Source organism: Limulus polyphemus, unplaced genomic scaffold, assembly GCF_000517525.1.
Source record: "Limulus polyphemus unplaced genomic scaffold, Limulus_polyphemus-2.1.2 Scaffold1709, whole genome shotgun sequence".
Classification (NCBI taxonomy): Eukaryota; Metazoa; Arthropoda; class Merostomata; order Xiphosura; family Limulidae; genus Limulus; species Limulus polyphemus.
Window position 1 is genome coordinate 117873 of NW_013667319.1, and position 13633 is coordinate 131505.

A 13633-nucleotide genomic window follows, 5' to 3' on the forward strand; every position below is an offset into this window, starting at 1 on the left:
AATATGTTGGACATTGTGGATTTAGCCATTCAACTGACTTCACATGCTGAATAGTTGTTTAGATGTAGAATATTGCGGAGTTGAGCATTCAATTGACTTCAGGTGTTAAAAATAGTATATAAGTGGGACATTATGGAATTACCCATTCAACTGACTTCAGGTGCTACTAAATAGAAGTTTAGATGTGGAACATTATGGGTATGAACATTTAAGTGATTTCAGGCGCATAATGGTAGTTTATATGTGGAAAATTGGGAGTTTAAGCATTCAGCTGATTTCATACACTAAATAATGGTTTAAAAGTTGGACAATAGTGTGTTTATAGTCTAAATTTTAGAAGTTAATTCCGTAAGATTAAGATGATTTCAGATTAACATAACAAACTGCACGGCAAGTATACGCACCACCATTAAATTGCAGATGGAATATAAATGAGAATTCCACTACTTTTGCTTAGTCTTTCTATGTTTGACTGATATTTTGAATCTAAATTACTAAAATAAATCACCTTTTGTTAGAGTGGGAAGTAGAGATTAGTTTAAAAGTTAAATACTTTGTCTTCTATACAGTATTTTTAATGTATATATTTTTTTTCTGGATCTTTTCCGTTTGGTGCTCACTAACAGTCATAAACATCAATGCGGAACTCGTCGCCAAATGCTTGACTCTTGTCTAGGTGAATTTATATGCAGAAATAGAAACAAAGATAAAAATGTATTAAACATATTGTTTAATATTCCAGAATTCGCTAAATAAATATCATGTAATGTTTTATTATTAATTATTTTATTCTATTGCATTACTGGTGTTATTTTCAAAATCAACTGTTGGAAAATACCCATTTTTTTCTGACATAAATATGGTGATTATGTTCATTTGACGTTATAATAACGTGTATGTAAGTTTCAAATATAACTACATAAATGGCCTTTTAATTCAAATTTAATGAATTTATCCATAACAAGTTTAAATTCCTAAAAATCAATATTTAACTCAAAAGTATAAACAATGTTGAGAGGTTGTTTTATTTTCATAGTAAAGCACAAAAATGTGTTATTTAATTCAGTACATAATGTACAGTTTTTTAAGAAGTTGATCGATTGGTTATTGTTTTCAGCCAGTCAACCTCAATTTTTGTATTCCATCCGATTATATCAAAAAAACAACTATATATTTTCAAACATATTGTTGGTGTGAACGTGCTTTGTAGAGAAAAACCTATACAGTGGATACATGAAGTGAATAAATGGTGTCATTGGCCACTATTCAGTTCTTCACATTATATAGCCGGACAATAGCAAATATAATAAATAAACTTAGTATTCCGAAACTGTTTAATTTCGAAGCTTAAGTTCAAGAGAGGTCCAGTTCAATCTACACTTTGATCAACGTGTGTTATTGGGTTATGCTAGTTTCGGAGAATTCCACTTCTCATCAGTAACCCTGAACACAAGTTAACCAGTGATATAGGTCCAGCTTATCTCTCTTTGGTTAGCTTGTGTTCGGGGCTACTGATGAGGAGTGTAATTCTCCGAAACTAGCATAACCCAATAACACACGCTGATCAAAGTGTAGATTGAACTGGACCTCTCTTGAACTTAAACTTCGAAATTAAAATATTTTCTTAATACTTAGTTTATTTATTAATAATATCTTTTTCTTTAACGTTATTTTACTTTATACCTAGAACTTTATGAATAATGATCAACTGTGATCATTTTTCAATAAAAGTTGCAAGTTTTCTCTTTCAGTTCTACTACCAAACGATGTAAGACACAAATATAATGAATAAATGTGAATGTGACATGTTAAAAGAAATTACAAGCATTTTGTCTAATGTAAAAGAACCCTAGTAAGAGGATGAAAGCTGCAGACATTAGATTTATTTGCGCAACATATCACACACATTGCACTATTTTCAACCTTCTATCTTTTCAAATTCTGAATAAAAACATTTAACTTTATAAAAATATTATTTCCAGCAATTAACGTAAGATATCAAATTATAGTTACCGTATTTCTCCTACTTAACGCCTTCTCTCTAATTATCATCCCACTCGGTATTTTTATGAAGCTTACTTTGTGTGACAGCAATAGTAATCCAACATATAATTTTGATTTGAAAAGAAGAAAAAAAAACAAACACGTACACACTTATTAGCATTGAAATCAACAAATCACATGTGAAAAATAGAATCTGGCAAAATACTATAATTAGCGTCTCCCTTTGCAGTTTGCAGCACCCACGGGGACGTTAATTATGGGCAATACGGTATACCTTATGTTAATTGCTGGGTCAGCTAGCTCCGAAAGAACCACTTTTTTTTGAAGAACGCAATGGTCTGTGCTGGGAATTTCGATTGGTTTGTTTGTAAAACAACACATACATCTATACGATCTAAAGCCTACTGCTGAGCTACTGGGTGTGGGGATGATATTCGACTTGAATCCCTATGGAAATGACAAGTGGTTTGCAGATTTATTGAGAAACTTAAAAAATAGTTATTAATTCAAGAAATACAAAATGAAACAACTCGCGTATGAAAATGGTTTATAATTCAACAGAACAACTTTCAGTTGTTTCACCCTCCCAAGTATAAATATAACTATAATTAAACAAACTAACTAATCAATTCTGATTTACTGTCATTCTCTTAATTCATTACGATATTCTTGGTTCACAAAGAGACTCTTTTATTCATAAACACCAACTTGCTTTTACAGCCTAACAGTTTCTTAATTTCTTTTTTAATACATTATCTTTAAAACTTTGTTCTAATGCTGTCAATCAGACAATAACACAAAGACGCCTATGCGTCAAACTTGTAGCAAGTAATTACAAGAAACAATCAATCAATAAATACCTATGTTATGGAAAAAATGTTTTAAAATTTATTATAATAAACAAGTACACAAAAATAAGATAGCATATTATGGTGCCTATCCCCCCCCACACACACAGTTTATGACTTGCTTCAACAATTTTGTTAAATTATTAGACTCTTGTTTGTCTATTTCTAATTAAGCACAAATCTACACAATGGGCTACCTATGCTCTGCCCACCACGGGTATCGAAACCCGGTTTCTAGCGTTGTATGTTCGCATACATACCACTTTGCCACTGGGGAACTATTAGATTCTACAATTTAATAAAGTGCCAAAATTAATGTGTTAATAAGTCATATTTTCTATTTTCATAACATTCATGATGGCAATTGTCATAATGGGATTGCTGCCAATCTCAAGACTTTATCGTCTACATCCCTCGAATTTTTGGATGATTATGAAGATGATGAAATTTAGCTGCAACTGATGTTTATGGTCTATTGCAACTTTCCATTCCCATTAAAGAATGTTAACTGTAAAACTGAATCCCTCACAGACTAATACATCTTATAATATAAAATACTGAAGGGTATTAGCTGTCAAAATACTCTTTTTGTAACTTTCTTAATTTCACAGTAGTAGAAAAATGCGGAGGTGATAAAATAAAAAAATTAGACTTTTAGAAAAAATCTCCATTAAAAACTATGATAGTAATTCATTTACTTGGCGACGTTTCGACTAAACGCTCTTTTACAAACCAGAAACAAGCTGATTTTTCTGTAAAAGTCTAAATTCACAATAAGTCCACTATTAACACTGATAGCCCGAGCACTCTTACTTCTTTCTCTAGACCACTTAAATTCATCATTGTTTTACAATTATAGACCTGAAATTTCACCTTTTCTCATCTATTTTGACAATTGTGCATTCTTTGATGATTCTGTGATTCACTCACTAGTGAAGTTATTAACATGGCACATAATACAATGAGGCTTAAATATTACCTATTATGAAACTATTTAAAGCCAGTCTCTACTCACAGTTATACTTCTTCAAGAAATCCAGTCCCAAAATGCTCCTTCTTCTACATCTATTCTCCTAACGTCACATTGCACACAATGTAAGGTTTAGATTCAGCTTTCGTTTGGTGAAATTATTGCATCATTTGCAGTCCCAATCAGTCTAATTTGTAGATTTATCTTCGAAGACAGTTTTCTACCTTTAAACTTAACATTCAGTGTATATAAGAGTATGCAGTTGGTATTTTTCAATAGTTCCAATATTGCAAACACATTATGAAAAAATGAGTCAGTAACTCAACCTTTTTCTTCAATATAAGTTAATCCATGTTTACTGACTGACCAGTACTAGTATCATCACTGTTCTTCCTAATAGTGCTTCCATGGTCATCTTTTGAGTTTTTATTTCGGAATCATGGACTGATTTTTCTTTGTACTTCACTTTGATATGGATTTATGTACATTGAGGGGGGACCTCCCAGGAAGGGTTCTGACTGTAGTGTTTATTCTTTGGGATCTAAACATCCACCTACATGTGTATTGTGCATGGCGACTTGATAAAGAAAGGAACTTGGTGAATGAGCAGTATATGGGTTAATACAATACACCACTTTGGCCTTGAATTTCTGTAGACCATATGCCATATGGGCATTGTTTCTGGTACTGGTGTTCTTATATAATGTCCATAAAACATTATGTTCACACCATTTTGACCTTTAAAAATTGAGATCAGTGAGCACATACATTTTATTATACTAAAAGTATTCACTAAACAACTTCAAATGAAGGATCTGTAAGTATACAATCTCCCTCTACTACCATGCCTGTACTTCAGTTTCTGATGTGACAGAAACATCTCTTAGTAAGATGTCACTGTTTATATTTAAAGTGGTTTAGAGTAACTAATCAGCTTTCCAGCGATTTATTGATCAAAACATCACGACCACAATACAGTATACTCCTCTAGAGTTCAAAAAGTCATAGTTGACACGACTGCATATTAAAAACTATACTGCGTCAACTATTCGTATTCCAGTCATTCTTACTTTATATCATGTCCTAGCTAGTCAGAGAAGAAAGATGTACTGTGGATAAAAATTATCATTACCATTTCGTATTTAGAGACAAGAGAGATTGTAACCACTATTTCACAAGAGTTCTGTAGCACTGTGTTCCAGCTTCATAGTGAGAGTATAGAAAAATATTGCTGTTTTGCTTACAGAATCTTTTACCAATCATTTTAGTTCTGCTGTGCTCTTCATGGACAAATACTTAAATAAATTGGCATCTACTCTATCTCTATTCTTATCAGTGGCACTAAAGAATGTTTAGCATCAGTCTCAATATGGAGGACTATGGTTGGACTTCTAGCTTGCTGAAAATCCATCAATAAGTATCCTAGTAATAAATTTAAAAACAGTGGTGGTAAACTAAAACAAAACAGCACTTCAACTACAAATTCCTATAACCATCTAGATGCAAACGGCGGCCTTATTGGTGTAGTGGAAAATGTCATGGTTTTCATGTTAACTTAGATTATATCAAAACATAGAATGATTTTTACAATCTTGTTTGTATGTTCTTTTAGGAGACATTTCTGAAACTTTTGATACTGTTACAGCTGCAGTTTTCATTGTACAGAAAGGATAGATGGTGTGGTGGATGGTTTAATAGGGCAGTAGCATTGCCAGTTGACCAGCATGCTCTCTCCATAACTAAACAACTTATTAGACCAACAGAGGAAGTACTTTATCAAGCAAACCTATATGTTCTTATTGAGCACTTGCTATATTATTTACTCAACCTCTGATGCAGTGGAGATATTAATGGGGGATGAATTGTGGATCATTTGCTTTCCAATCACAACCTTTCTGCCTTGATAACTGGAGAATATATCTATTTTCATGCCCTGAGGAAGACTTATACTACCTTAGAGTTTTCAATTTATTTATTTTTTCCACTCCTTTTCTTGGAAGGTATATAATGATCAATGAGGAAGTGATCATATCCTCATCGTTCTCAAGGAAACTTTTCACAGTGAATGCCACCCAACAAATGTGCTATGGCGAAAGCTGGAGAAAGCCAACTGGCTGTTTTTTACCACTCTCTCGGGGTTTAATCTTGCTGTCTACCACCTGTTAATGACTGCATTTAGGCAGAAAGTGATCAAATTGTCCAAGTAACTGTAATTACTATTCCTATAACTTTGTACATTTTTAATGGTGGAAACCTGATTGCCAGAGGGTATAGAATGCTTAAAAATTAGCCTGGGACAATTTTTCATAGAAATCTCACTTTTACCAATTGCCTAGCTTTTCAGAAGGTTTGAGTCTCTGTCTAGCAGATCAGAAGTCAATGCCAAAAAGAATTTTGAATTACATTTACTTTCAGCAACTGTTCTACGGCCACCTGGAACTATGTTCAAAAGATGAATAGGAAACATATAACCCACCTCTTTCATTCTTGCAAACTAATGGTTTTCCTGTCATTCAAAAGTCTCAATCTGTTCCCTGCTTTTTTTTCCAGCTTCTTTTTAACTTGATTGTCTTTTTGAATACAAATTATCCTTCACTCTTATTGATCTGAAACTTGCCCTATATCGGTCTAGCAGCACATCAGAATACGAAGAAATTAGATCTCTAACACTACAGTCAAATAAGATTCTCCTGACAACATAACACCTTTGTCTATTCTGTATTTTGATATCAAATCTGTTATGAAGCCAAGTAATTTGGATTGAGCAACGTATGAACAAGTTTTTGTAGATTAAAACTCCTATCAATCATTGGCAAGGGAATGTAATGATCAACCAACGTGTGGACAATGTGACACTCAAGGCAAAATTTGACATTTATTACCTTTATGCCATTGCAATGATGGTCAGCGACTGCACCATGTCAAACATGTTTTTATTCATGGTTACCTTTAAACATCGAATGATGTCATTGGCAATCATGACATTATCTAAATCGAACTTGACTTTAGATTTTTACAGGCCAAAAGCCATTTTAAATCAATTTAATATTTCTTTCTTTATCTTTTTTTGAAAGTTGTACACATTGTAATTTTACTTTTTTACACTGTTTTCTTACATTTTAATTTTGTGCCATTAAATTCCAACAAACAAACAATTATCTTTCCTTGTCTCGAAAATAACGTCCTTCATTGACCACAATGATAACAACTTCCCCCTCAGCTCATTTCTGATGTTGCTGTTTTTTCTACTATGATGATGTAGTTTGCTTTTAGTAGGCAAAATCCTGTGTTTCCACGCTTGCAAAACTTTGAAGCTTTTGATGACCTTGAAAGGAAGTGCATATTGTATACAACGAAAGCATGTTATTCTATCGGCCCTGTTATTGGTTTCCAACTAAACGGCAGTTTGAAAGGATTCCCTTTAACGTAGTAATTCTACTTTGCTTGTTGTCTGATGTGTATATCCTGATTCTAATAGAATCGACGAACTAGTTGTGTAACATTGAAATACTGGATTTTTTAGCGTTTCTGACAACTAAACGAGGTGTTTCACATTTTAAGAAAGCTTTGTAAGTCTTCTTCTTTTTTTTTTGTACTACCAAACCCTTCTCTTGGGAGCTGAGTTTTACGACTCACTTCAAAATGAGAGAAAAACGCAAACAATAGTAAATTATAATTGGTTCAGGTTTCGTTTGATAATCTACTCAGAGCTGGTATGACTGGAAATTAAGCTGGGCAGAATGAAATGTAACTAGATCATTTGTTATTCATATTTCATTGATTCATTTGACAAATACAGGGCGGTTTAAAAGTTAGTTCCTACCCAAATCAGCATACTAATTAATTTCTATTTTCACTTGTTTCAGATTAATGTAAAAGTATATCTAAATGATGCATAAGATGGCAGGCAGACAGATAAAGGACCAACTAAATTTCGTGCTCCAAAGTAAATGTCGTCCATGCAGAGAAGAATTAAGTGTGATGCCCCTAACGTTTGGAGCACTCTGTAGCTTTACCATCCTAATATATCTTCCAAAGAATATATCTTCGATTCACAGTTTGCTGATTTCTCTATGGGCTTGGAAAATAAAGATGGTTTTCTAAATTTTGTCACTTCAGAAAAAGTTGTGGATTTTGTAAGAATTTTGTTGGATATGCTTTAAACACAGAGTTTACAGCGTCGCTGAACTCGAATGTGGCATCGGAATTTATTTTCATGGACCCCATTCGAATCCCAGGTGTGCCATTTTTGAAACTATGTTTATACTCTTGTCACAAGCTAGAAAAGGAAAATTTGACGGAAGTGCTTAATTAACTAACGGTTTTTTGGAGGTACGGACTCCCCATCTTGGATAGCTATAGAAGTAACTGGGAATAATGTAAGAACCTAATTGGTACAATGAGGCCTCTGTGAAGCATGTGAAGGCTTTTGTTTCCGCAGCGGAGCGTAGGTATTTTATGCTCAACTGCCGTAATTAAAGTAATCCACATGAACTTCGTTGATTTTTCAACACTTCAATTAGCCCATTCATCAAAAACTCGTTATCCACAGCTTAGAATTATCAAAATCATTCCAATAGGTTCTTTCGTAGGTGGCAATATACATATTTCTAGTTTCATTAACAATGTCAAGCCTGAGATTAATAGCTTTAAAATGATTATGCAGATACTCAAATATGTCATGCATTATTTTCACGGTTCCTGCGATAGTAATTTGTACACTACTTTATATATTAGTGATTATAGCATCCAAATGTCTTTTATAACTTTTGGCATATTTGTCATAATATTTTACATTTATCTTCTGGTCAGGTTTTTAGCTTTCCTATCTTTATCTTTCAAAATATTTCTAGATATTTGTTCAAGCTCAACGTTATTCACTAATATCTTTATCAACTTTAAAGTTTTCCTTGAATTTGTAGTAACTTTCTTGAGTTTTTATTTAGTTTTTCTACCATTTTCAGGTTATCTTTTCTTTACAGTTTTCTCCCTATTGTAGGTAGATCTTTAAAATGTTTTCTAATTTACAAAGTTTTATTAAACCTATAAATGATTTCATTTGTCACATCTATAATGATGCTAAATGCTTATGCACTGGAATTCCAATTTAGAATTTTACGTCGAGAAGAAAAAATTAGTAATTTTAATCCACTAAGACTTGCCCTCCAGTGGTACAGCGATATATCTGCGCTAGAAACCGGATTTCGATACTCGTGGTGGATAGAGCACAGATAGCCCATTGTGTAGCTTTGTGCTTAATTATAAACAAACAAACCACTAAAACTTTTCTAACTGATCAAATTTTAGTCGATTCACTAAAATTCTAAGTTTTGCCAAAAATATATAGTTTGTGAATTTTATATTAGTGTAGTGAGGTAAGCCCTCAGACTTAACGCTGAGCAGCCGAAGAAGCTAATATTTTCTATAATTCTCAAGTAGCCTTAATGCGTCTCTAGTTTTAGTGACAGAAAATAAAGTTTTGAGCAAATTAATAGGATGTCTTTTGCGAAAAAAGCGAATGATTAAATTTTAAGCAAAACTGATAATAAATGACCCACGTTCTTTAAAATATTTCAAGTTGTGGTAATAATTAAGATAAAATAAGAAGACTGAGAAAACAGTGAAAACCTTTTTTTATTTGCAGACTACAGTGGGCTTAAGAAGCAAAGTACTAAAGTTAGCATGTTATATGAGCATATGCTTGAAGAAGCGTCAAACGTACTCATTTTCTGCTCTAAAAAAATAAATGGAATCTGAAAATAGATCAAAGTAGCTTAATAAAATATTTTATTTGTTCATCAAAGCAGAAAAGACTATCATTTAATCAGACACAAATCAGAGATGCAGTATGTGCAAATTAAAGTTTCTACGAAAGAAGACATCTTGGAGTAAAAGTACAAGCATTTGATCACCAAGAACGAGTTTCAGTGCTGTTTAGAAAAGAAAAAATTCGTGATTGGATTTCATTATTTTTGCTTTGCATTTGCACTTTTAGGAAGTAAATTAAGGTTTTAGTCAGTAAGCTTCATTTTTTAGATTATATTTGTTATTATCTAATTTGTAGTTTTTATACATGGCCTTGTTCTTCTTGAACTCAATTTTATATTTGTATTTTCATGAAATTTCTACTCTTTATAATTAAATAAATATTTCGCAAACACAGCTCAATTAATTATTCAGCTCATTTGTTTAAAAGTAGTTTTAATTACTTCCTATCGTACGTTTTTCGACAAAACAACAAAATAAATCCTGATGATGTAATGAGTTATTCTGACTTTATGGTGATAATAAACTAACTAATTTCAATTAGAATGTGAGATTCTTATAAATAGAAAAGATAAGTGTTTGTTTGCGTGTTAGAAACCCGGTTTCTAGCGTTTTAAGTCCGCAGACATACCGCTGTGCCACTGAGGGGCAAAACTCAACCATAAGATGTAATAGAAAACTCAACTTGTTAAAGTTTTTAGTAAAACAATAGCTATTTGTCGAGAGATTCAAACGAAATTTCCGATCGCAAAAATATAAAGCAGATTGTGAAAGCTCTCTTTTAGGTGGTTGAAGTTTTGAGTGTGTTTAAATGGTATGTATGATGTTCACAAATGACATTATAGCATATTTTATTTGCTCTACATATCTCGATTATTATCCTATTTTTTGTGAAAACATCAACCTATTGTAGAGAAACGCTGACCTCTTAAATTAAGCAGTATATATGTATTAAACTCTAATCACATCTTAGACTTATTGACTCTATAGGTCACACCAAAATTCATCTTTACGTCATAGTTACATCTTCGTAATAGTATATGAAGGACAAACAATAAAATAAACATCTCACAATTTCAACACCAGAGGAACTAAAACATATTTTTTCCTTGTGAACCTCTCTTCACTTTAGATTAAAAGCAACGTATACATCATGTCCGTAGTACTTGTCACTTTTTTCTGCTGTTTTAACATTTCATATTAATATATAATTATCTCGTGAACAGTTTTAGATTACGATTCAACAGTTAAACCTAGCAAGAAGGCTTTATAATGCTTTGAAAATAAAGTTATGCTTTCTGTATGATCTAAAGTTGACATTTATCAATTAGTTCCCTGCCTAGGTGAATTAAATCATCCCATCAATCCATTCACGATTCATTCTTAACCTAAGTCTTCCCATTTAATTGTTATATCTATCACTACATATTAAGGGGTATTTCTAATACTGAAAATGTCGGGTTTTCAACTGTTTGGTTTGGATATACGGTAAACTTTGACCCCTTCCTGTCGTCTTCATCACAACTCCTTATTTTTAAAGTTATCACGACAGTTTGCGCCCTTAATAGCAAATACGTAAAATCAGGTGTCATTGAGGTACCTTCAATGTCATCACAGGTCTATCAGGTAAATAATAATTAAGATATAATAAATTAAATATTACGAAAGGATATTTTTGATAATATCTAATGATGTAGAATGTTAAACAAGAACACCAATATGTATATTTTACATAATGCTGATGAATATTGAACGAGTTTCATCGTATTTATAGTAGTGTTTAACTTCATGAAATGCGTGAACCAAAACTTCTAAATATTACAAATAAAGTTTTTTCTGTGGTGCTTAATTGTCCTTTACATTAAATAGTGTTTTTCTTAGGAAGTAAATTTTGTAATAGTATGACCACTTTGATCGAATCGTTTAGGATTACATATTTTTTATTACCGTACTCGTTTAACTTCAAAATGTGCAAATCACTTTACGTCAATTTATTTCCATGAAATTAAAAATAGGTTATACAACCCACTTCATCTACACACAAATTACGTTGTTTTCTAAACATAGTTCGAAACTATTTTTGTCACAACAGATCACAGAACGTCACTTTACTCAAGGTTAATGTTTGGTGATTAAAATTTTGTATCACTTTCATAAAAATATGTACTAGCAGATGTACCCAGCGATGTCGGGAATTTGACCAAGACTGTATAACCATAAAAAGTTATTTCAAGTAACTAGACCAAAAAAAAAACACAAAACACGCAAATAAAGGATAGACAAATAAAATTAAAGTTCAAAGTACAGCGTGGGAAGAATAAGATGTATCCTAATAAAAGAGGTATATGAAGAAGTTAGAACCCACAAAGTCCCACTGAAACCAATACTTACCGTCTGAAACCAGTTCTAGAAAGGAATTTTATCTTAATAAGGCAGAAAATAAGGAGTATAAACATAAAGTCAATCAGGTTACTTCTACAATAGATATATAAATACATGAAGACAATTTAATATGATGTAATAAATTTCTATTTTCTGTACGTTAACATCAAAGGCTGACGTGCTTCAAGGAAGAATTATATCAATAACATTTCTTCATCAAACAAATGCTTTTGAACTTCCATCTGTATTACACGGAACTCGATTACATAAAATATTCATTAAAGATGCATTAGAAAACGTTCTTTCAAACTATTGTAACAACTGTTAAATAAAAAGGTAGGATATGACTAATGCAGAAAAAATCTCCCAAGAATTGAATAGATATTAAAGCGCCAAAAATGAAGTTTATTCTCATAATAGTTTTACGAATAGATAAGCTTCTGTTGATATGGTGAAGTATAAAGTGTGCCCTGGTTCGTTTTCATGTTTTGGTGTATCTCATTCAAATTGCTTTTAAATTCATGTTTAATAGGTTAATAAGATATGCTTCTGAGAGATAAATGACAGTGAACGTCATTTATTAACTTTAAGTTTCAATAACGAAACATCTGTGTTTAATGAACATATAATTAGAAATTCATACTTTATTACATTTATTTTATGAATTTCAAATTCGCATAAAATATACAGAACCCAATAACCTGGGGGTCTCTGTGTATAGTAAAGTTCTTTGCTTACAAAAATATTGAAGTTTAAGAAGTTACACGCTCATCTTCTCAATAAAAAACTATTTAAAACCAAAAAATATATTAAAGTTAAGTTTTAAACTTTTGTGAAAGTAAAATTGAAAACTGTAAAGCTTACGAACTTGAAGAATCGTCCATATAAATCTAGCTATTTAATCTATGTATATTTATGCATAATACAATAATTTATGTTTAAGTACTCTAATCATTTCATTTATTTTTGCTAAAAACAAAAAGAAAGTTTTTTTCATAAAGCATACGAAAATTTACCTTATATCCACTGTGGTTGCAGAAAACTTTACTTGAAATATTCTGCTGAGTGCCGCCTGTTGAGACTGTATGGAGAGACTTTTGTGACCCTCCGTCTCTTCGTAAGCTCCCAACTTGACTGAGTGATAGAGAGCGCTGGGTATCGTTAGTAGAAAGAAGACTTGGTTTGTTTTCGGTAACAAGGACATGAAGATACTTCTGTGAAGCTGCGTGAACCTCGGCGTAATAAAGTAATTGTGCGTCACTACTCTCGTGTATATACGTCTACTTTTTCCACCAAAAATACGTGTCTACACGGTACTTATTCGGGTTTACGTGTTTATTTATTTTAGTGGTAAATTCCAGTCTACATGATTATTCGAGTCTACACATTTTTTTTCTTTTTTGGAACGGTCTACACGATTATTTTTTTAAATGAGTTATATTGCAATGTAAGTGGTTCGAATCAAAAATGAGAACAGTCAATTTCAGAACATTCAATGAGAACGACATTTGCGTTGCTTCTTCAAATAGACAACATTTGTAAACAAAATTAGAATACATCCTGAAATTCAGTTCAGTCTCATTGTCGGTATTTAGATCATTTAAGACCTGAGAGGGTCAGATTCGTCGACCTCTTCCTCCTTCCTGAATATTGTTGGGTGTCT

At 32.2% G+C, this 13633-nt stretch overlaps 1 protein-coding gene across 1 annotated transcript in view; it reads right to left on the reverse strand.

Annotated features, from left to right (window-relative positions):
- Positions 1 to 13106, reverse strand: part of LOC106464646 (probable G-protein coupled receptor 83) — a 24941-nt gene extending 11835 nt beyond the window's left edge. The window contains exon 1 of the mRNA XM_013924805.2: positions 12987 to 13106. The gene's annotated coding sequence lies outside the window, so the exon portion shown is untranslated. The remainder of the gene's footprint in view (positions 1 to 12986) is intronic.
- Positions 13107 to 13633: the final 527 nt, after the last annotated feature.